At 39.6% G+C, this 25,355-nt stretch overlaps 1 long non-coding RNA gene across 1 annotated transcript; it reads left to right on the plus strand.

Annotated features, from left to right (window-relative positions):
• Nucleotides 1-315: 315 nt before the first annotated feature.
• LOC147655373 (uncharacterized) lies at nt 316-1,951 on the plus strand. The gene is made up of 2 exons (XR_015284791.1): nt 316-525; nt 651-1,951. It is a non-coding gene; the product is annotated as an uncharacterized LOC147655373 (long non-coding RNA).
• Nucleotides 1,952-25,355: the final 23,404 nt, after the last annotated feature.

A 25,355-nucleotide genomic window follows, 5' to 3' on the forward strand; every position in this document is an offset into this window, starting at 1 on the left:
AGACTAAAGGGTGGAATTGATATGGAGAAATTGTCAGAAAAACCCAGTGCTACCTACATAAACATGCTGCTACATAAAGGCACGGGTTGTCTTTGTTCTGCAAGTTATGAGCTCATATGTCAACATGGGAAAACAGATGTTTAGATGAAAAAAATAAGCAAAAGGCAGAATGAGGAACATGTCCAAGTTCCTTTGGCTTTTGTTCAGGTGTTCCATGGACAGAGCTAATGGGAATCATGTGGAGTGGCTGATTATCATTGGAATCAGATGGTATTTTTTGTAACTGTATAAAAGGAAAGAAATTTTACTCTGTATACTCACAGCTTTGGTTTACTGAGCTAAGTTAAAATAGTCTTTCACTGCTTATTATGAGAAGGATAGAAGTTTATTGTCACAGTGTATTTAATCCTCTTCTGTGTGAGAAAAAAACTTGTATCATGATGTTAGAAGATCACCAGAGCTCTTCTGTTCCTGCCTGTGACTATTTAGTTGAAAGTCCTGACTCTTTTGACCTTTGCTCCTCAGGTACTTGTCATCTGTGTAAAATGACAGCACTTTTTGCACATTTTAATACAGACATAAGATTCTGCTCAATGTGCAATACTCTGGAAAATCATTTCCTATAGTGTCCATTTGTTAATGTCTTCCAGGCCCAGTTCTTAGTCCTGACTGAAGTGCTGCCATGCTCATTTACTTCAAGAGATATGTTCATCTTCTGCCTTCATTTCCTCCTTATGATGCTGTGGCCAGTTACTTCATGGCCTGTGATGTGGTTTATCATGTCATTGGCTAGGAAATCCATGTATTCATAAAGAATAATTTTTTAGGGCCCTTCCCTTCCCTTCCCTTCCCTTCCCTTCCCTTCCCTTCCCTTCCCTTCCCTTCCCTTCCCTTCCCTTCCCTTCCCTTCCCTTCCCTTCCCTTCCCTTCCCTTCCCTTCCCTTCCCTTCCCTTCCCTTCCCTTCCCTTCCCTTCCCTTCCCTTCCCTTCCCTTCCCTTCCCTTCCCTTCCCTTCCCTTCCCTTCCCTTCCCTTCCCTTCCCTTCCCTTCCCATGAAATGCCCTCTCTGTTCCAATAGGTAGATACCAAATAATTTTTTTTTTTTCTATTTCTCTGTTTCAAAGAGCAAACAGACCTTCCTATCACAGGGAATAATTTTCATTATGACTTTGGGATCCCGGTTTTTTCAGTTGCCATAGAGTCATGAATCCTGATCCTCCTACACCTCTCCCATACAAGCACTTCGAGATGCTATGTCAGGGCACAGTGTACCATGGAACATTCTGGTATAAAATTATATTAAAGCAATCAGTTATATCACAGTCTTTAAACTGAGAGTTTCATGCAGCAAACCTTGCTAAGTTTTTTGAAAGATAAGAATCTGCAGCCTACAAGGGACTGCTGAGTGCTTGTGAAATCTGCAAGTTTACACTGAGAAATGGCTTAGGTATATTTATAAAAAATAATTGTTGGGTAATCTGATCTAAAGCCTCCCTTGCTTGTCAGATTGCCAAAAGATAAGTTTACTTTAACATTATTTCACTTTATTAATTTCATTATTATATGAAATTCATCATCTTTCCCTGAGATAATTCATACTGACCTTAAAATGAAATGGAAACAAATGGTGCCAGAAGTAAGAGTCACCAAGGGAAGGATGATACATGGCTGTCATCCATTTACACAGAGAAACAATATTAAGGATTTGGTTGTCAGCTGCACTAAGGCAGGGCTCAGCCCAGCTGGGACTGTGGGGGAGCATTGCTTTTGTTCCTGGGAAAAAATGGCCCCCAGATTAGGGACTTAATATCTATTAGACCAGCTTTGCACTTCCCCAAACTACCAAGTTCCTTTCTTGGCCTTTGGGGATCAAATGCTCCTGCTCAAAATGATTTCAGGAGGAGAGAATAGTTTCTCAATTTTTTACCTGAAGTTTGTCAGATTTTCATTCTCCTGCTCCTCTTTGTTCAACCAACTGTGGTAACTTCCTAGCTTCTGATATTTCTAATTTCTAGATACTTAGTTTAAAAACATCCATTTCCCTTTTGCCATCACCTTCTGACCCCAGTTGTCCTCAGCTTCTGGTAGTTATTAGTGTCATGATGGCATAATCTCCATGGGACCTGGAGCAGAAGACCAGAAGCCAGCAAAGACATACTTGGTCTAAAGTGAGTCTAACAACATCTGATTTCTCACCAACCACACCCAAAATGTCTTTAGGCCCATCTCCACGTGTTCTTTTTATTTCTCTGACTGCCCACAGCTTCCTAGAGTGGTTGACTTCAGACAGTATTGTGATTCAGAACTTGTTTGCTTGAGCATTTGATGCTTGCCAGTCAGCACTCAGAACAAGTAGCCCAATACTGCCCTGCAGAAAGCAGCTGAAGCCACATTTGGAAGCATGGCAGCATTAAAAATCCGGTTTTTAAAAGTCAGTGATTGACAGTCTGGACAGATTTGGGATGTGTGCTCAAGGGAAGTTTCCTTCTGGTTCAAATTTAGAGTATAGTTGCTTCAGGGTAGTGGGAATGGCAGAACTATTAGAGACCAAAGTCGCAAGAAATCTTTGATTCACCTTCCTACCAGGGACTAAAGACTGGCCAACAGGGTGCTCCATCCTGCCAGGAAAGAGACTCTTCTTCTGCTACTGCCTGAGAAAATCCAGCACACAAAACTGTGCATAGAGGATGGGATTAGTTCTCAAGCGCTTAAAAGATGTAAAGCTACTCAAATGCCAGTGTTAAAGGATTTATATTCCCAGATGGCAGAGAATGAGCTCATAAAGTGCTAGTCATCACCTAAGGATGAAATCCATCTAATCTTAAGAAGAGAAAGTATAGAGCTTCAGTGGGTGAAACTTCTAAGATTAAGCCTTTGCCCTCATACTTGAAGGGCAGCTGTGTACTCACTGCACAGTCATAGCATGTGCTTACATAGAAAATCTATTCATGTGATAAGGCTATAGGATTAGGAAGGAAACTGTGGATTTCTCTACCCTATCTCACTGTTTTTCTGCTCCTCTTTCTCTCTAAACCAGAGTTATACGACTTCTGCTACCCTTGGAGACTCTTTGGCCACAGGATAAATGTGGGTTGTGTTTTAACCTAAATTATGTCATATAATGAGCTACTAAGAGCTGGTTTTAATAAAGGAATTAAATAAAATGAGACTGTTGACAGACAACATGATGAACATTCTCAAATTCCTTCTACAATATTGATTTTGTTCCAGTTTCCCATTAAAAACATTTGCTTGTTGTATACATAAACTATTTCTGCAACAGCTGAAGTCATCCAGTGAGCCGCACACAATCCAAATGTAAGTTCCAGGCCTCTGTTTTCAGCAAGACAATCATGTTGGATAGGAACCCTGGTGATGTCAGAGATTTAATATTTCAAAGCAAGAGCAGCATACAAACATAAAACTGAAAGAACTTTGGAGAGATTCTGTGTAGTAATACCACCAAAGTAGTCAGCCTTGCACGGGAAAGTGAAGCAGTCAATGATTACCCTCTCCTGGCAACAAATTATTGACACCAGGATTATACATCACCTATAAGTATAAATATAAAGAACTACTTAGTCCAAAGGTAGGCATCCTGTCAGATGGAGGAGTTCTTTAAAGGACCAGTAAGAAAGGATAAGCACAAAGTGGTTTTTCCTTGGTGGAGAAGGTTATTTTTTTCTCCAAGCTTTGGCAGTCAAGATTTGAATCAACTCCAATGTAAATGGCAAAGGCACCTGAGGGAGTCTGTCTTATAAGTGGGATATTGCTAAAGGAGCATGTGGACATTCTTTTTAGGGAATATTTAAATTTGAATACTGAGATTTGGGGGACAAAACCAGAGAAAATACAAACTGATTTCATCTTTCAAGGCTGGGTTTTAAAATAAAGAAGTAGTTATTTTCAAAGTATATAGTAATGGAATTCTGATTGATAATAAAATTGGAATAATATTCTGATATTGGAATGTAAATATGAGAAAGGCATTTGTGAATAAACCAATTTGTAGCTAGGACTTATTAATACGGTAATTTGTGTGGTGGTCTACTTGTATTATATACCTTAGAGCTGAAATAGAGTATTATTTCCCAAACATGAGAATTCAAGATGTATCTTAAGGAAATTTGAAACAGGGTAATAGAGAGCTGCAAATAAAATTAACGTTTCTACATAATCACATCCAAAGATAATGTAGAGATTTCAAGGAAGATAGATTCAAGGAGACCATTTCATTATTTTATAAATGTTAATTGAATTAACACTTATATTTGCTTAGAAATCAAAATGAAAAACATTGACTTAAGATAAAAGATAAAATTACCCCTCTGAGATTACTTTTTTCTTAAGAGACTATATTAAGACTAGAAATAAAAACATCTTTGACAAGTTAATGAAAAAAACCTGACAAAGACAGTTCCTGAGGCACAGGAACATGAAGAGCTGACATGCTAAAGGACCACTGTGGTATTTATAGTATCAACAGTACTTTAATCTGAGAGATTCACTAATATTGAAATTTAATAAAAAATAATAATATAACTTTTTTTTTTTTTTACCACAAAAAATTGTTTCTCCCTTCAAGAAAATATTTCAGTACCCTAATCAAATGATAGAGTTAATTTAAAGGTATTAAGATTTGGAAAGCAAGTATTGGGCCTCACCCTTCTTTATCAAGAGAAGTTTTTTTTAATCAAGAGAAGTTTTTTTCAAAAGAAGTTAAGAGCCCCCCATATTACACAGTCTAAAGAAATTGAGGTGCTTATGTTTCTCATGTATCATTGATGAAATATTTCTAGAGAAACAGCAGCCACTCATTTAATGCATTTTGCAACATCCTATAAGCCAACTTTGTTTCATGCAAATCTACTGGGATTCCACTAAGAATGGAGCTTGTTTTGGTGTTTTCTACTTTTTCTGTTGGCTGCAGAGCTGCAGGTATCAGCCACCAAACCCTGCAGAACAGATCCTTTTGTAGCGCATGAACTATGGGGCCAATCCAACAATCAGTGCACATGAAGTTCTCCCACAGCTGATACTGGACAACAGACCTGAGTAAGGAGTGGACCACTATGTTATTGCACAGCTAAACCTCTCCCATCTACATAAAAGGAATTTTAGATTTAAATCATCTTGGGAAGAAAAAAACTCAACCTAGGAAGAGCAGAAAAAGAAAATAAGGAACTATTGCTGGAAAAGAGGAATTGTATGTTCCTAAGATACCAAACAAACTATTCTATCTACACAGCACAGAACAAAGCCATGAAGAGGTACTTTTTTGGGTACTGAGAGCAAGAGAGACGTGTTGATGTGGCATTATACTGTGTCAATTTGTTAATACAACAATTGTGCCTCTGGCTCCAGGCTCTGTCACTGCTATTGCCACTGCCCATGGCATCACACTCCATAGACCAGAGGAGAGACCTGAGAGTGTGTAAATACAACCAGCAGAATGCTGGCCAGATCTTCATGACCATAGGCTGGTGCTTACAAAAATACCCTGAAGCAAACTTCAGGTTCCATTTCAGCAAGGTTGGAGGCCAATGTTTTGCCTTGCCTCAAGAGGTGTCTCAGACACACACTTGCAAACCCTCTGCAGCTATATACAGGAAAAAAAAAAAAGCAAAATGAAGAGAAGATCAGCATAGTGAGCTGATGAAAACAAACCCAAGAGAATTGCAGCTTCACATTTTGGGTTTACTTTGAGCCCTATGTATTTTATATTGGTTTCATACGTCAGTTAGATGAGGGTTAGGGGATTCTTACTGGAAGTCTTGAATATCTTGTGTTACAGCTCTGGAAAAATTCCTTGGCCGTTTGCCACTCTTTCCAGTACAATGTTACAGTGTGAGAAATGGATTCAATAACAGTGGCTAGCAATCCAGAGATGTGAACCACAGCGGGTGTGGGACTTAAGCATCACGATCACTATGCTGTCCTACATGTCAATACCTGTTTTCAGGAGGAAGGAAGTGGCCATCTGGCTAAAAGGTGCACCATTCTGTTTTTTTATGGCCTCACTGCTCCTGGAAGAAATTCATCGTTTCTGACCCCTTAAGTGCTGGAGCATGGTAAAAGGTACACAGATACTCCAGGGTAGCATCAACTTGTGACCACAAACTTCAGCATGTGAGGAGAAGGACACAACTCACACAGTTTTCTGCTGCTGAAGAGGTCCCACTCACTCTATAAGGTGAATTTGCCTAATGCTCTCCCTAACCATCACTGGCAATGTCTGCCATCCCGAGTCTGATCTCCTATGTATGCTTCTGGTTTTGTTTAGGCTCTTACTTAAGCTGGCTTGTGGAAGCATGTGTCTATGTAGAGGTCTGTCAGCCCATACATGCTCTGCTGTTCTTCTGGGTGCCAGTGCAATATACTCAGGGTCTTCTGCTTCATCCTGGACTGCAAAAGAACCAGATCATCAGGACAATACCCAAGCAAATCAAAACTGTCAAGCAGCATTTTCTCAGCACCGTGAGACAGACCTGCTCTGTGCAGCTGCAGTGGTAAAACAACCATGAGGAAACAGAAAAGCAAAGGTTCTCAGCTGGCCTTCATTCCATGCTTCTGAGCCTCTGCAAACACAAACTTGAAAGGCTTGTTTAAAGCCATTTGCTGCTAAAAATCAAGTTGCTGTTTTAAGAAACTGGGATCAATTTATTGAACTCTTATGTACTTTCTGTGCAGGATATGATCAAGGGTTTTTTTTTTCATCTCTCACCTACATTTTCTTACTGGGAAGGCCATTTTAATTATTCTGCTTCATTCAATGTCACGTGAACTAGCTGTTACCAGCTTCACAGTGTGCAGCCCTGGGGAACAGAACTAGAACAACATTTATTTTATTCAGAAAGAAACTGTCTGCTGAGGCTACTTTAAAAAAAAATAGTCTCTGAAGTTGTGAAAGCAAAAGGTCAACATCTAATTTATGGGGGCTTGTGATCTATGTAGAAACCTGTCTCTGTTCCATGGTCTTTTATATTAGGCCAAATTTGATGCAGTTACATGGACTCTGCAAAAACAGTCTAGTGATTTGTTGTTGTTGAGATGTTAACTATAGAACAATTCCTTGTGACTTTGATGTGAACAAGCAAATATTTCAGCCAGCATAACAAATGTCTGTGTAAGGCTGATCTGCTCTGGGTTGTGCTTCTGCATGTTATGGGATGTGATTACTATAAAATTGCAGGACCACTGAGAACCAACTCACTGTAATCTAGGGGTAATAAGAGTGGTCTTAGAGCCTTATAGCAAAGGTAAAAAGGTATTCCATGATTCGCTGATGGATTCCTCCCATTCCATTGTAGATGCAGACTACTTATGCCAGAGCATAGCAATCATCTCTCCCTTTTACATGGGTTGTCTACATAGTTATCTACCTCTATGGACTACACATGCCAGGGGTAGAGTGGCAGGCTCCCTGCCATGTGAAGCCCTAGGGACATTCAGGATGGCAGTGTGTATCTCATATACCTGCTTTTGTGGGTGCTGCTGAGTGTGTTACAATCTGAAGCCAGTTTGGGCTGAGCAGCCTGGGCACAGTGAGCTGTGCTGGACTGGCAATGCCCAGAGCCACCCAGGTGGCTCTTCCCCAGTCTTCCCCTCATGACAGGTTCCAGTGCAGCTTTTCTTCTCAGAGACAGCACTGGACCCTGGCTGGCTTCCTGCATTCCCATGGCACTGCATCCAGCATCCTGGCAGTTCAGGAAAGGAGTCTAGATGAGCAGAATTTCTTGTATTTTCTAAGGTTTCTGCCCAGCCCCTCATCATTGAGCATGAACTAGAAGTGGAGGCCTTTCTCAGATGTCTCCCTGATTAACCCTTTGGTTTCTGGGCACTTTCATAATCTGTAGCCAATCTTCATCTTCTGAAATGTCAAAGCATCTTGATTGTGCTAATTGCTAAGCACCTGTGCCAGCTATACCTTGAACTACAATGAGAACAGAGTAAGTAATCATGCAAAAGAACCCTAGCCCTGATGGGGGCATCTCTAGTAGCTCAACCAAGCCGTTAAAATCCTTCAAGAGCACTATTCTAAGAAATCTAGACTATGTGTGTGTGTATGTGTGCACCCATGCTGGTGGCACTGTCTGTGCAAAGAAGAGCTGCTGTCTCCATGCCATGCTCTGTGTGTGAGGCTTTGATGGACATGCACGGACCAAAAGAACAGTGAGCCTGTAGATGTGGCATTTATGGCCTAGGAAGTAGTGTTGTGAGTTTCTGCCATAAACCAATAGAACTTACTTCTTCATTGTCTTTTGTTTTTTGGTCTTCACAACAGAAATTAGTATTTCTCCTTCTTTCACAGGAATATGAAAAAACTATGATAATAACACTGACTCACATACCCTTATTCTGTAGAGGAGATGAAAGATTTGTATAATTTGGAAGAAGCCTGGACTGAACATCAGCTCAGGATAGCTCCCCAACCTATGTTGAAAATTAAGCACCAAAGGAATCCAAAAATGCAAATGCATATGCATCATAGAAGTTATAGAGGGGTTATATGTTTGTCCAGAAGCAAACAAATGCTTCTGAAAAAAGCCACAAGAGGTGATGTCATATAGAGGGGGCTGAGGTCTAGTTCTCCAGTTTAACTGTGCTTGGAGAAGCACTTGTGCTTGGAGAAGACATAGAAGGTGAATTAGCTATGTTGCTACACAAAATTTGACTTTCTAGATCTAGAGATGTACTTTTAAGTTAGAAAATGTCAAGGCTACATTTACAAGTTGAACATATTTAAGTCACCATTTCTCAACGTTCATGCCCATGGCTCTTCCCTGTAAGCAGTGCCAGCTTTATTCACTAGCTGGCTCACCAAGAGTGGTACTGCTATGGCTGGTTGGTTGCTCCTTTCCATTGCCACAGCCTCTTTTCCTGGCAGACATTTTGCTACAGAAGTCTGAATTTACCCTGGAAGAAACTGGCAAAAAACTTGCATGAATTTAAATTTGTATACTTTCAGTTGCAGTGAACCAACCAACAACAAATTGAAAGCACTTTCACATAAACTGTAGCAATATCAGCTGCTAACATTCCAGAGCCCTTCACTTCTGGAGTCAAAGGTGTCAACTTATATTGCTAATTAGCTTTCTATTGTTATAATTTTCCTAACTTAAATACTCTGCTTGAAAACATTTTTCATACCTGTTCTTGTTGCCATAGCATCCATCATTGCACAGTTCAGCTGCTCTTTTGCCCCTGTTTCATTAACAACTAAGACTATAATTTCTTCAGAAAAAAAATTGTTTTTTGACAAAACAGAATTCATATTAAATTGGCCCTAATAAAGTCTCAAATAAATTCCTTATCTGCTAGCATACTGAAAATACCTAATTCCTGGCACAGCACATACATTGTGGAGTTCACTCTTCATTAAAAAGCACAAGCAACCACAGTACCAGGATGTGGGTAGTCTTAAAGACTAATGTGTACATTTGTGCAGATACAGTCTTCTGGGAACCAGCTTGTTTTAATCACAAAGAACCCTTCAAGTAAATTTAATGAGGAGTTGGTTGAGGAATTTATTCTGAAACTTTAAACTATGTGTAAATTCCTGAGGATCAAATTAAGTTGAAGGTAAATAATGTTCAGAATGGTGTTTCAGTCAAGACTGCCTAAAAGCTGGAGTCACAAAGATCCTGCTTAGAGAACATTTATTTTCCAGCTACAGGCTTCCTTAAGGAGCCCAGACAGATGCCATATGTTGATGATAAAACAACATCTTTCAGAATGTGACATTTGGAGCCTGCTCAAAAGATCAGTAATTTTTGTCTTTTCTAAGGTTGTCACCTTTAAAATAAATGCCAAACAGTTATGGACTGGAAGAAGAGTAATTGCCAATAGTTATAGGTGTCATCATTGGTGAAACATCCATAAGCAGATGTTTTGCTTTGTATGTGGGGAAATTCAGGATAAAAGAAGCACTGTGACAAGGACAGCTGTGTCAAGGGTGCTTTAAAAGATCATTGTACTGAGCTCTTCTTTCAGTGAGAGAATGCTTAGTCTACATTTGTAAAAAAATGGTGCACTTGAAGATATTTTGTTTAATGTTTTACCTTTTGAATCATATTATTTATTTGAAGTTCTGAAGTACACATACACACACATGCACGTGAACACAATACCCTCTGTTTCCCTCTCTCATTTTCATGGAATAGAAGCATAAAATGGTTTTGGTTAGGAGGAACCTCTAAAGGTAATGTAGTACAACCCCCTGTAATTAGTAGGGACATCTTCAACTAGATCAGTGGCCTTGAATGTCGACAGGGATGGGGCATCTACCACCTGCCTGAGCAACTCGTGCCAGTGTCTCACCACCCTTCGTGTAAAAAATTTATTCTATATATCTAGTCTGAATCTAACCTCTTTTATTTTAACACCATTACCCTTTATCCTATTGCCACAGGCCCCATTAAAAAGCTTGTCCCCACCTCTCTTATAAGTATTGAAGGCCTCAATGAATTTTCCCTGTGTTTTCTCTTCTATGAGACGAACAGCCCCAACCCTCTCAGCCTGTCCTCATGGAAAATTTTTTCTGCAAGTGGTTGATCATTCACTGAATGGTGTTAGCAATATACATTGCCTGTGCTTGCTATCTGGACACTGTCATTTAATGCATAATTCTTAAATGAAGAAGTGTCTCCTAATCACATCAGATATGCAGATGGAATAAAGTAAACATCTAAAGCTTAAGTAAGATGACATCATAAGGTGGAGCTTGACCATGTAAGTGCTTGCTGGTGTATCTCACAAATCCGCAATTTCAGATTTCTCCAATATTAATGGGGAATAAATGAGATCTTATTTCACCTTCCTGAGCAGCATTTTTGGGTGGAAAATCTCAGAGAAACAGACAAAATGAAGAAACAGATACATTCAAAAGATAGCACTTATGCATATCCTTAATGTGTTTTACTTTGGTGTATACTGAGACTATGCCTATATGGTTTGAAAATATATGGGGCTTGTATGGTCTGAGACCTTGTCTTGTCTCTTGTCAGTATTCATACAGTGTTCAAAAAGTTCCCAAGCATGTTGAAAGACAAAAAAGGGAAGGTTCCTCCAAGCTGCTGAAAGTGTTTCCTTGCATCCTGGATATGCACCTGAATGACTCATAGTAGTCCCACAGAACTTGTAAGCAAACCTGCCGAGGGAGAAAGGAGTTCAGAGTAGGGGTAATGGATGCCCCATCCCATCATCCCAGAGGTGCTGGCAGATGGGACAGGAAGAAATATGGAAGGAGAAAAAGTTGGCTTCAGCAAATGGTCACATTGTGGTTCTGCAAATAATCTGAATATGTTTTTCCTTTATTTAGGCCAGAATCTTGAAAACTCTTGCATGGGGAAGCAACTTTATACACATGAATTATCCCATTCAATTCAAGACACAAGCTCATTACCAAATGATAAATATGACATGCCTATAAGATTACTGCCGTACACTGAGAGTGTGCTCGTTTCTGGTTTGTATGTCACTACACACGCTGCTGATTGTTAACAAATATCCATGATGGAGAAACATGAGGTAAATCACACCATTTAATTTAGGAGGGTGGAGTAATGCAGGAGGCACTGTTCTAATAGGAAGGAGAGCCTTGCAAACTGTACAGCTAAAAGGAATAATGAGGCAGGACTGGCTTGAAAAAATAGCAGAAAAGTGTGGGATTTAGAGGGTAACAAATGTTTGAGCTACATGAAAGTCTTTTCTTATGGAAGTTTCTGACAAGAACCTCAGTACTGGAATGTTAACAAGATGAGTATCATGGTGCTGAGAACTTGATAGTAAAAAACACCTAAAAGGAAAATAATATAAAGTGCAACAGAAATACTTATTCAGAAAGAGAGTTTAGAGAATATACTACATTTTCAGAAAAGACAGGCAGATCAGATAATCAGATCTGGTTATAAAATGCAGAGAAGTTACCCCACAGAGAGCTTGGAAATTTTTGTGAAAAAAAACCACTCTGGATAAGAAGACTCAGAGCTGAATGTTACTGCTTTTTCAACAGAAAAAAAATATGGTGCTGCTTATTTTTTTTTAAAGAAAAAGGTTCTACGCCCAAACATTTTAACTTAGTTGTAGTACCCTTTTCTTGTAGGAAGAATATTTAATCTGCTTAAAGGGCAGCTGAAGCCATTGGGAAGTGCAGGTGATAACTATGTCAGAAAAACCACATCCTGATTGGCATACTACATGATTGCTAGAAGTTTTAATTGACAAAAAAGGACTGCAGAGCAGGGACTGGTGATCATGAGGTTTCTGTTGCCATTTGGCCTCCTACTGGAAGAGTGGGGGAAATGGAAATCCTGATGGCTGCCTTACAAGAATAACCTCCCAAGCACTGACACCCCTCATCCCACCAGGATCACTAACCTAGCACACAGTAACTCTCCCTTGTATTTATTCCCACCTGATGAGCAATAGGGCCAGCTATGAAAACCTGGCTTACAGAGCTTGCTTTGCAGTAAGACAGCTGTGATGGTGCTATCTCCAGCTACCTATACCACCTGCATGAATCTCCAGCCTGGGTAATAGTTGCTGGATTGCTACCACTGCTACTCTGACACATTCAGTAAAATAAAAAAAAATGAATGTCAGTTTGTTGACATCATATTTATTACACATCATCTTGTAAACAAGTGGAGTTCATCTGCTACTTCACTGAGAGCTGACCTTTTCTTGCATCAGAGATGTCCCTAAGAGATGGCACAGTAGGAGAGTTCATGGCTGAGCCCCCATAGCATCTCTAGGCAAAGTATCCCCATTCATCAGTCTGAATTCATAGTCTCAATTCTTACCAGGAATAGTTTTAAAACCTTACAGGCTCTCTTTCCATGAGCATTTTGCTGTCACACAGTGTTGTCAGAATTAGCTATTTCAAAGAAGTGCAATGTTCAGAAAGTGTAAGTATTTCAGTCTTCACGGTAATTTGTCTGTACTAGAATTGTATTTGTGATGGTGGTTTTGTAACATGGAATCCTGTTTAATACAATTTGAATGGGGACCAACTGAAACAGTGAATACTTTGAGCAAAAACAGTTGTAAAAACTCTCACCTTTTTTAAAGCATTAGAATAATGATAATTTTCCTTTTACTGTAGGACTTTCTAAAATACTTTCTTTGCTTGTGTTTCCTGGCAGGCAGAAGTCCATGTCCCCATAGCAGCATTAGCCATGCTTGGGGTTTAAGGAGGAGCCACAGTTCTTCTGTGAGGTCCTCAGAATCAGACTATTCCCTCCCCCTTTTACTGCAGCACTGGAGAAATCCCAAACAGCCCAACACAGAGTCAGCATTGAGGGACCTTCCAGACCCAAAGGTTGTGAAGATCACATTTGTTTGTGGACTACATCCTGGACATGGGTGTAAAAGGCCTCCATGGACCCACCCCTTGAGGGTGATTTTTTATGTAGGGAGCCTCCACAAAGCTATACACCACCTACCTGCCACAGGAAGGTCTGCTTAATGTTCAGATATTTGCATAATGAATAACTCCTGAATGTGAATGAAGACAATTAACTCTATGGCTACAATGCAGGGGACTTTCTAATGTTGACTTAAGCTATGTTGGAAGCAGAATGAATATTCTGCAGTAACCCTACAAGGTAGGAGATATAAAACAATTGATTCACAGCATTTTCTGAATGTTCTGATACCTTCTAAATGAGCTCCATCAAGACTTAGACACAGAGAACAGTTAATTGTGGTTGTCAAGACATTGCAAATGATCCTTCCTATGGCTGTTTTAATTAAAACACCTGCTTTCTAGTTTGTCATGTCGATATTGCACCTGTTTATTCTGTGCAAATACAAAGTAATGGTTATGAAAAAACCTTTTCCTTCCCTGAGCCGTTCCAAGTCAGCAAGATTAAATTGGAAAACTGTATCTCAACTTTCTGAGGCTGCATATCTGTTCATTAGCATGTACATGCCTAGAATATTCAAATTCTGTTTCAAGATGTGCATCTTTGCAGCTAGCTAAGAAAAGATTTCCTATTGTTAAGCAGTTCTTCGATACCATCAGATTCTATCAAACCTATCTCTGATTTTAAAAGGAAACAGATTGGAGAGGGTTAGTTCCTCTTTCAATTTTCAAACATCAGCTTTGCTATTTAGTCTATAATAACACTGTTCTAATACATAACGTAATATTTACTTGCCTTCTAGACAGAATTTATTTCACAGCATGTTTTGAGCTATGTTTCTGTGATGCAGAGAAATTATTTTTCTTGGCTGAGCACCAGTTTATTTTCTTTCAATATTGCTTTCTAGAAGCACCTCTGAGGGACTTTTCCTGACTGCCTTGCAAGCTCTGCGATAAGCAGTACCAGAGGGCTTTCCTATTTTGTTGATTAGGGGCAACTTTTGGGTTTTGTGCTAGTCTGCAGTTAGAGATACCCTTAAGTCATGGAGCATCCCTCAGCATCTCTTTCCTGTATAACAATCACCAGTTTCTGCCTTCCCACAGTGTGGCTTTCGGCAGTGCATCCTGGCAGAAAGCAGTGTCGGTACAACCTCCTTCCTCAGAATTTCTCTGGGTATGGGCTAGGGAGTCTTTGTATCCATACTTCTTTGGCTCCACTGCCTTCTGGGAGATGCATTTCTTCCACTCATCTCGCTTTGAGCAGTAGACAAGTATGGATGCTAGTTTTAGAGCAGGCTGCAGGCCCCATGGCCTCTCAGTCCTGCCTGAGAACTAGCCTGGGAAATTCATAGGAGGATTTCAAAACAGTCCTCAGAGACAGAAAACAACTGCCAGGTGCTGTTTGTCTGTCCTCTTGCTTTCCTTGCAGGAGAAAGTCAGGAGGTGGTGTACAGCACTGACCAATGATGGTGATGTAGCAGTTAACTAACCAATAAGAGTTTCCTTTCTGTACTTTCCACGGAACGAGTCTATAAGACAAGCCTAGAGTAATAAACTAAGGAATTCTCCTGATCTGACTCCCCTGAGAGTCCATCTCGTTCTTTTCACCGTTCCTAATAGAGCGACAGACAAGCTCAATAGTACAGCAAAGATGACACATACAAGCTAGACTTTAGATTGGAAATAGAGGTCAGAGGTGCAGAAAACGATGTAATTTATTTGTACTACTAAATACTCTGTACTCATAATCTCTTACCTAGGTTTCTGAGATTTTGGCCTGCTAATGAGTATAGAGTTGAGAGCAGCATCTTTGTACCCTTAGTGATACCCTTGATTTGAAATGTAAGCCTTGCCTGGTATCCTGTCCACCAGGACCGGGCCATGTCTTCCTAGGAAGCCTCACCACCTTCTGAATCCTGTTTTCTTTACTGCCCTCATTCTTGATGCTTTTCATTTGGAATTCAGATATAAATGTTCCTGATGATTTCAGGCAGAGACACTGGGAAATATAAAACTCCTTTTCTCTTGTTTATCCTGATGACAGGTGGATCTTTTGAGATTGTTCTCTCCTCCTGAAGGCAGACACAAAACCTTCTTTGTAGTACTACTGGAAGCTCACAATCCTTTGGAAGTAATGCACTCTCACTAAATATAAAATAATTGATTGTAAACACATTCTACAAAATATCTGGTATGTAACAAGTTTAGACTGCATTCAAAGAAATTAATGTAGACATCAAATTTGGGAAATAGTTACTTTTTTTGGAGATACCTATGCATGCAAATCTCTGTCTACATTTTTAATTGAATTTCTGTGACTTGAGTTTCTTTAACTTTGGGCTGGGCAGATTTTGAACAATAAATACTTATTTTATTCTCACCTTCAAATGTCTGTTGCTAACAGAGAGTGGACAGATATTTAGCCAATCTGTGAGTACACCAAGCTTGGGTGGAGAGCCACTAATCTACAGATTTGTAATAAGTCATGAGAGTATGGATTTATTGGCCTAAACTTGGTTGTACATCTTTAGTCTTTGACCTGCAGTGTGAGTTGCAGTTCTCTGTAACAGGTGTCACAGCTCCTTATCTCAGTGAAAAATGAAGTGGAGGTCTCAAACAGCCTCAACTCCAACAGCCTTATCAGGCTATTTTGAGGATCTGAGAAAAACCTAGCAGAACTATCCACTGCATCACATTCAGAAAAGATAGGAAGTATATGAATGTATTTAAATACTCATGAAAATGTGGACACATAATGGCAGTAGGCTTGACTGTATAGACAGAACCTCTCAGTCAGGGAGCATCATTTTATCTCTGAAAAAGTGTGTAACTCACCATTACACAAGTATTTCAAACACCTGTCTATTCATCTATCATTTTTGGATGCATTTTAGATTTTTTTTTTTAAACTTATTTTGTTTGTTCTGAAGCAGTATGAAATGGGTTTTCTATGCCCACAGTTGTTAAATTAGGACAGTCTCAAACTCATTCAAGTTTGTTTCTGTAGCAGTCAAAGAAGTCAAGGAGAGCTTTTCTATAGTCCTAGAATTCTACAACTTATGAAGAACTTGAATTGCTGCTTGAATTTCAGATTCTATGGACTATGATTTTAAAAACACAGTCCTTGATGTCAGTTTCTGTTAAATGTGTCTTTTCACATTTTATTGTGTATTAGCTACACACTGTGCATCAGTGTCAATCTTGGAAATGAATGTCTCTATGTGTCTCTTGTGATGAGAGATTTTAATATTGGAAGAACCTTTAGAGAAGTACTTGTTTCTTTAATACCTAGAAGTCTACTTGTCTATTTTCTGGTTTTTTTTTTTCACATAAGTGTTGATTAAGGCAGTCTTAATAGAAAAAAGCTTGTCCTCTGTTGCACTCAATTTCTTTCCACATCCTCAAAACTATAACATTTTATTCCCAATTGAACTGGCTTTGATACAAACAGTTGAGAAAAAGGAAGGTGTTTTTGGTTTGTGTGTTCAAATAGTCAAGTGAAAGAAGACAAGCAGCAATTTTCAAAACCATTTCTCTCTTGTAAAATAATAGATTGGTTCAGAAGGGATCTTTAAAAGTCCTGTAGTACAACCCCCTTGCAATGAACAGGGACATCTTCAACTAGATCAGGTTGCTCAGAGCTCTGTTGAATCTGGCCTTGAATGTTTCCAGGGATGGGGTATCCACAACCTCTCCAGGCAGCCTGTGCCAGTGTATAGCCACCCTTATTATAAAAGAATCCTACCTTATGTCTAACCTGAATCTAACCTCCTACAGTCTTACCCCTTGGTCTGTTGCCACAAGCCCTACTAAAATGTCTATCCCTATCTTTCAAATAAGCCCCATTTAAGTATTGAAAGGCTGCAATAAGGTCTCCCTGGAGCCTTCTCCTCTCCAGGCTGAACATGACTCTCAGTCTTTGAATAATTTTTTGGCCCTCCTCTGGACTCATTCCAACAGGTATGGGTTCTTCCTGTGCTGGGGACCCCAGAGCAGGACCCAGAACTTCAAGTAGAGTCTCACCAGAGTGGAGTAGAGGATAACCTCCCTCACTCTTCTTGCTGGTCACTGTTCTTCTGGTGCAGCCCAGGATACAGTCAACTTTCTGGACTGAGAGCACACCAAGAACTGCTCTTCCTCATGTACTTTTCTGCAAGAGTTACATATTTTTTCAATTAACTCCACCAATCCTTGTCTGTACTTTGTGATTGTTTGCATAAATGGAAAGGTCCTGGAATGGATAATTTGCCAAGACACAGGAGATGGAAGGGATTAATAAATGGCTATCACTTAAGACAGAGTGATGTCACCAGTGATCTGTGCTGTTCAACTTGTTCATGCATGATTTGGAAAAGGATTCAACAACAAAGTGACAGAGGCTGCTGTTGATGCACAGTTATTCAAAATATTTAGGATGAGCACAGCCTGGTGAGCTGCAAAAAGATGAAAACCCAAGGGACCTGGACAATAAAAGGCCAGATGAAATTCAGTATGCATAAGTGTAATGTGATTTGTGTGGAGAAGAAAGCAATTCTAACTTACACAAGGGCTCTAGGTTCACCATTGCTTTTAGGAGCAACTAGATTTTGGTATTATGATTGACAGTTCCAAGTAAACATCTGTTCAGTGCTTTATGGTAGTTAAGAAAACATAAACATTCATGTCAGAAGAAAAGACTTATGAGGACTGCAGAGGATGAGAGGAAGGTAACAAATATAATCAAAGGTACAGAAAACTCCCATAAAAGAAACAACTGACTTTGTTGAAACTTCATTATGAAGAAATAACAGCTTTAGTGAAAAATATAAATAAGGTTTACCAAATCACCAGGAGGAAAATGTTTTAACTGTTTGCTGTCTCTTTACATGCTAGAAATAGGGCTAAAAATGCAGTTAATGGGAGCCAGATTCACAGCTAGAAACAGGACCTGACTGGTTACACAAAAACTTGACACAGATTTGTGGAACTCCTTGCTAGGGATATTGTGGATGCAAGAAGTATTTTTATGTGCAAGGGGAAACTTGAAAAATATTTGAAAGATAATGAGATCAGGTGTTTGTTTCTAAATACTGAAATAAAAACAAGTTAGGAAGGTCCCCTGACCTAAGTGATGAGGATACTCTAAATGAGGAGGGAGTATTAGAGGGAAGGTATCATATGTTTGCTCTGTACTCACTCTTATAAGCATTTGCTTATGAACCATATTTCTTCTGATTTTTCCTTTTACAGATAAACATTACAATGTTGCTATCAAAATGCAAGCTTTATGAGGGAGCAGTTACAGACAAAGAGCAGGGAAACCATCAAATTATTCAAAGAATGAATAACAACACTGAGATAAAAGGAGCAGAGGATCTAAGGGTCAAAAACCAGAAGCTGGGACAGCAAGAAGAATACTTTGAACAATGCCAGCCATTCCCAGAAGGTGCCCAAGAAGCTCTGGTTGGTGATGCAGGAGTCTAAGAGCCTATTTCCAACTAATTCACCAGAATTTCCCATGAACCCTCTGAGAAAGAATGCTCTTTTGCTTTTCCTCTTATTTCTATTATACATGAAACTTCATCCATTGCAATCACAGAGGGATAGAATGTTTTGTGTTGGAAGGGACCTTTAAAGATCATCACGTTACATCTCCCTGCCATGGGCAGGGATGCCTTTCACTAGACAAGAATGCTTAAAGCCCTACCCAGCCTGTGTTTGAACACTTCTCTGGGCAACATGTTCCCGTGTTCCACCACCCTCTTTGCTAAAGCCTTCTTCCTTGTGCCCTATCTAAATCTATGCTCCTTCAGTTGAAAACCATTGCTCATTTAACATTAGACATGTTTCTAGATATTGCCAGGAAAAATACTAGGATTTTTGAAAGAGAACAAATATCTAACCTAATTCACCTAAACACAGTCAGTAGTTGTGTAATTACTCTTACCCACCACAACAATAACAATAATCCACTTCAGGATATATAATTAATTCATAATATAGTAGCCATTTACTTTCTGTAGTACCCTACTGAATAAATCAGTGCAGTACTGAGCTAATATCAGTGTGATGTTTTCAATAGGTATTCTGTTTTCAGGCTGAAAATATTCCCTGAGGAAAAATTGTGATTTGGGTGCTCAATGAGCGTTAGAAGCTTTAACTCACATTCCTTCTTTCATTCTGGCAGCAGGAAAGCTCCTGGAAGACTCAGGTTTATCTATATGAATTGCCAAGGTCCAACCAAACTTCATGCTAATAATTTTTCTCTTCTCCCATAAGTCTGTAAAATCCTGTTGTTCATAAATGCCAGTTGGAAACACACCTTATGTGAGATCTGAATTCACCAAGCTGTAGCAGAACTGTTCAGAATTTGAGAAGATGCCAGCCTACGGGGCAACAGCGCAGCTGTAGCAAGAAATCTCTTCATGACTTTTTACTATTGAGAATGCAAGGAAATTTCATGCCCAGAGGACATGCTAGGAGATACCCCTCAGAATTCCTCTTTAATCAATTCACCAAATGTCTCCCAGAGACTTTTCAATAACCATCAGTTACTTTTAATTTGTGCATCAATATGGGTGACACCAGCCACTGGGAACAAAAATACCTAATGCAATCTCAAGTCCCTAAATGTTGTTATAATGATAGTAGTTCCTAATGTGAATCATAAATATGAATAAATTGGGGCATCACTGTTTCTGACATAACCTCTGGTACTCACTGCTGACTGGTTGCTGCTGTGCTGCACATCTGGCTCCTGTGAGCTGATGAAGGGGAGGAATGTGTGCCTGGCACCCTCTGCCCCAGCAATGAGGTCACAAGCCCTTGAGGGCAACGAAAATGCTGCCAGCTATTAACAGGGCAGAGAGCATTAACAGGACAGACACGTAATCGAGTGTGCCCGCTTCTATACAAAAAGGGAGAACTCTGTATCTCTAGCTACCCTGGCAACCGTGCTCATTAAACTATTATTTTCCTCATTTTAAGGATAAAAGCCAAAAACTTCCATTGATTTCAATGGCAACTAAGTAACTTGGTGCTGTTGAAAGTCTTTAGGTGCCAGAAAATCTTTAAATATCTGCCTCTAAAGCTCAAATCTCTAAGTGTATTTAAACACCAAGCTCTTGGGTAACAGCTACCTTTGCATTTTAAAATCTGTTTCTTAAAAACTTGCATGTACAAACTCTGGGGAAGAGAGACATGAGACCCATGTGTTGTGACATGTCCAGGAGACTTTCCCACCCGAAGCTGCTTCACGTATTTTACTGCAGTGGCTGGCAGCTTGCAGTGTTTGCTGATGATTGGACCAGTTATTACTGGTTATAACCAATCTTCTCACCTAGTTTCTGTAAATAAATATTTCCCACTGGGTACTTTTTGACTGTACAGTTGTTTCTGTCTTGGTATTTCTGTTTCCCCTATTTTTATTTCTTCTCTCCTTTTCCCCCTGTAAGTGCCTTGTAGATGCCCTGCAGCTCCTTCTGCTGTGCTCCCATTGAACCATGGCAGAGATTCACCACAGATTCCCACTCTAGGTTCTTCTTTGGTACAACAGTTACTAAGAGAGCAGAAAAGCCACTTGTGCTCCTAAGAGGCTGCATTGTGAAGTCCATAGGGTATGCTCTGTCTGGCTTTCCTGATAGAACAGACATGGATCAGACACAGAGCAGCCACGAGCTTTTCCCCTACAAGGCATTCCATATTAGTCACATGATGATGGACTTGGCACCAAGAATGAGATGAAGGCATTGTTACAGGAAGAATGTGCACAATCCCATAGGTCTCCATACCACAGAAATAAGCCACTGAATATCCACAGTTGATATAACATCAGGCTTGGCTCCCTATGGGCTTTTCAGTGAGGTAATGGGAGTTTATTCTTTGCTTGTTGTCAAAGAGAAAAACAGAAATGGTCATGACCTGAAGGACCCTTGTGGTCAGGGCTTAACATCTGCATCACTGTCATACTTGAACTATCTTAAAAGTGATTATTTTGTTGTCCTGTGACTACTTCACATCAGACTTTTTGGCCTAAAGTCATAGAGTAAGGACTGGAAACTGAGTTCCTGAATTTTGTTTCTGCCTATACCAACTCTAGCTCTTGGCTAGTTTAAAGACTTAGCATGTACCCAGTGCTTTGGGAGCTAAAGTCATAGAGTAAGGACTGGAAACTGAGTTCCTGAATTTTGTTTCTGCCTATACCAACTCTAGCTCTTGGCTAGTTTAAAGACTTAGCATGTACCCAGTGCTTTGGGAGCTGAAAAATTGCCCAGAATAATGAGGAGATTTAGTAAAAATAGGTCAACTAATAAATAGAAAAGGGAGCACTATGGTATGAAGAAAAATATGCTCATATGCTTGGGATTTTTTTTAAGTGCTCGTGAATGAGGCAGTCAATGATTGAACAGAAGGGCATGAGCTAGAGGGAGCCATGGGACAAAGTGAGCCAGGGCTGAGCTGGCAGCTCAGAGCAAACAGGCAAAACCAAGCCTCTTTACATGATTTCAGATCATGGACAGGTTAATAGCATTAGTCCCCTGTTTGGTTGTTCACAGAAATTAAGGCATCTTCTTAAGTTACAACTCTCATGTGAGACTGGAAGAATTTTCTTGCATGAGATGTATAAATTTACCTTATAGCAAGGGCAGAAAATGAAGGTTTGCACTTGAAATTATGAATTCAAGAAATGGAAACAATTACTTCTTTCCTTTATATTTCTAGTTCAAGGCAGTCAGATCAGGCTAAATTTAAAATAGTCAAAGGTTGTTGGTTTTTTTAATGTGAACAAGGAAATGAAAAATACAGTTTCAGATGGAATGAAATATTTTATTCACGATAGATGAGAATATTTTCTTTAAATGCTGTAAGTATATTATAAGCAAAAATGAAATGGTTTGGCATTCCAAAACAGAAGTTAATTTCCAAATGAACAGCTGAAATAACTATTCTGCCAGGATTTTTCCATTCTTGACCTTTCCCTGCACTCAAAAACTTGACAAAACCACAATGCATTTGCAAAGCATTTGAAGGTTACAAGTACCTTCTGTTTTTCCATAGAGAAATGTGGTCAATACTTCATCTAGCCTTAGTATTGAGAAGACTAGCCAGCAGCGAGCCCACGTAGCCAGGAAGGAATCGTGGCCTGGCTCAGCAATAGTGTGGCCAGCAGGAGCAGGGCAGGGATTGTCCCCCTGTACTGGCACTGCTGAGGCCACAGCTCGAGTGCTGTGTCCAGTTCTGGGCCCCTCAGTACAAGAAGGACATTGAGGGGCTGGAGCGTGTCCAGAGGAGGGAAATGGAGCTGGTGAGGGGTCTGGAGCACAAACCCTGTGAGGAGCGGCTGAGGGAGCTGGGGGTGCTTAGCCTGGAGAAAAGAAGGCCTGGGAGGGATTTTCTCACTCTCTTCAAACCCCTGAAAGGAGGCTGTAGCCACGAGGTTGGGTCGGTCTTGTCTCCCAGGTAACAAGTGACAGGACAAGAGGAAATGGTGTCAATCAGTTCTGGGGAGATTCAGGTTGCACATCAAGAAGAATTTCTTCACTGGAAGGGTAGTTAAGCATTGGAACAGACTGTTCGAAGAGGAAATGAAGTCACAATTTCTGGAAATGTTCAAGAAATGACTGGAATTGGCACTTACAAAACTTACGGTTTTGTTAACATGGTGGTGTTCAAAGTTTGGACTTGACGACCTTGGCAGTCTTTTCCAACTTTAATGATTCTATGATTCCATAAGACCAAACTAACACACAGATTTGTAGCAGGGTTACACTTAACAGAGACAAATATTTTCTTTTGGGTCTTATCCTTCTGCTACCTAAACAGAAAACTCCTCAGTTCTTTCACCATGTGACTGACAACGTGTCAGAGAGAAAATGTGACCTCTGCAGTACATTCCTCTTGAATAAGGACAAGAAAATCTCATGTAACATTAGTGTCTGGAAAATGAAACCAAATGATTCAGCTACTAGAGAAACTGTGTGAATTTTAGAACAGTGTGAATTTTATCTTTGCATTTCATGTCAATCTTCTTTTGCTATAACACTGTCAATCAGTCAGATCACTCTCATACCTCATTATGTTTCCATGGTGATCCTTGCCTTCAAAGTTAAAAATAATTGTTCTGATGTTGAAACTTGTAGAGAAAAAGACCATATAATTGCCTACCTGCAGGTATGTGCCTTGTATATATGGAGGTAGGTACCCCAAAAAGGTATTCATTCACATTTTACTAGTTTTTGTAGCTGAGATAGTGCAGTAGCAACTAAGCTAACCCCCTTTCTCCATTTATTGCTAGTAACTCAAGTGAATGTGCATCAGTGAATTTTTAAAATTTTACTATTTGTTACCTCTCCAAAATTACCCTAATTTACAGTCCCAAAGCAACATGCTAACGATTCATATGTATGCACTCAATAGAAATTTCTATGTGTAATATTTTCTTGCTTTTGCTAAGCTGTTCAGAGAGAAAGAGATATGCTGATGGATTGACTTCATTGATGCAGGATGCTATTTGTGACAAGCACATAGAGGAACAGTGTATTTTGTAATGGTGCCTTTTTAGGAAATCAAGGCAACAGGCATGACAAATCTGTAAAAATGCTCGCTTACCTGCACTCCATAGCTTTCTTCTTAACTAGGTAATGCAGCTTCTAGGTCCAAGGTGCATAGTTTTCACAACAGAGGCTAGTAAATGATGCTTGATTATCAAATGACAGAAGCTTTGTAAAAATGCAATTCAGTGTTGGGATTCTAAAATTAATTTCTTTAAGTGCAGAATAATTCATCTAGTTTTTTTTCGTTACATCTCCTGGAGTTTCATCCTGGGTTTCACTGCATGAGGATCATGCAATCTATGAGCCTGTGAGTAGAATGCTGCACCAGCCCAGCTCTCCAAGGCAGCATTCAGCTTTATGCACCCTATGGCAGTCACTTTTCCTGGAGCTCTCCTGAGCCATTCACTGCCTGGTGACTTCTGCAAAGAAGAGTGGGGATCCTAAAGAAAAGAGCTTGCTTTTATGCACAGCCCACTATGGTAATCCCACTGTACCCTGACCTCCCTGTACAATACAAAATGAATAGAAAATACAACAGAAAAAAAGAGCAATCTTCCATTTGCTGTGGTTTCCTTTCTTCCTGCTTTTCATTCACCTCTCATTCTTCCCCTTGTGAAGCTGGTCTGGATGGCAACTGATACCCTTTGAAACTACTTTGGTTACCTCTGAGCTCCAAGGACATAGGAGGGAGTCTCCTTGATCTGAATAATCCCAAGTACAACTGACAAATAGTGTGGTGAATACAGATGTCAAAACTGAGCAAGACTACCATGCTCATGCTAACAGACTTTGTTCCAGAAGTTCATAATTTTGGTTTTTTTAGCAATTTTTTTTAAAATCAGAACAGCGAAATAGTATCTTAGTAGCAGGCCTGCTTTCAGTAAACCTCAAGTAGCTGTGCTGGAGTGAAACTTTATGCCAAGAGGATTGATGATTTATTTATTAATTTTTTTATTACTAGGCAAAGAAAGCAGGAAAAATATAATACAAAAAGCCAGGCTGGATGGTTTAAATTTGCTCATGTTAAAGCAACTAACACCAGGATTTTAGAACAGGATTCATCAAATGATCTAAATTATATATGGCATTTTCAACTTTTCCTGATGTGAAGTAACATGCCAATGAAAGGAAACAGCTCTTTGGAAGCCAGTGAGGCTATTCCTGCTCCCATCTTACTCAAAGAGAAAAGAAAAAGCTCTGTCTCCAGCTGTAGCAGGATTAGCTCCTTATCTGGTGCCTGTATTTAATTTTCTGGTTTCATAGAAAGAAAGCATGACAACCATTCACTTACCCAGAATAATGTGTAGCAGGTTCTGATATTTACTCATAAAAGATTAAAATTATTTCTGAAAGCATAACTGTAATTCTAATAATTCACATTATAAATTGAAGTAAAAGCTTTTAATTCTTTTTAAACACCGAAACTCTCAGTAGAAATTGTAGCATTACTGTGAAAA

This window comes from Cyanistes caeruleus, chromosome 1, assembly GCF_971803275.1.
Source record: "Cyanistes caeruleus chromosome 1, bCyaCae1.hap1.1, whole genome shotgun sequence".
Lineage (NCBI taxonomy): Eukaryota > Metazoa > Chordata > Aves > Passeriformes > Paridae > Cyanistes > Cyanistes caeruleus.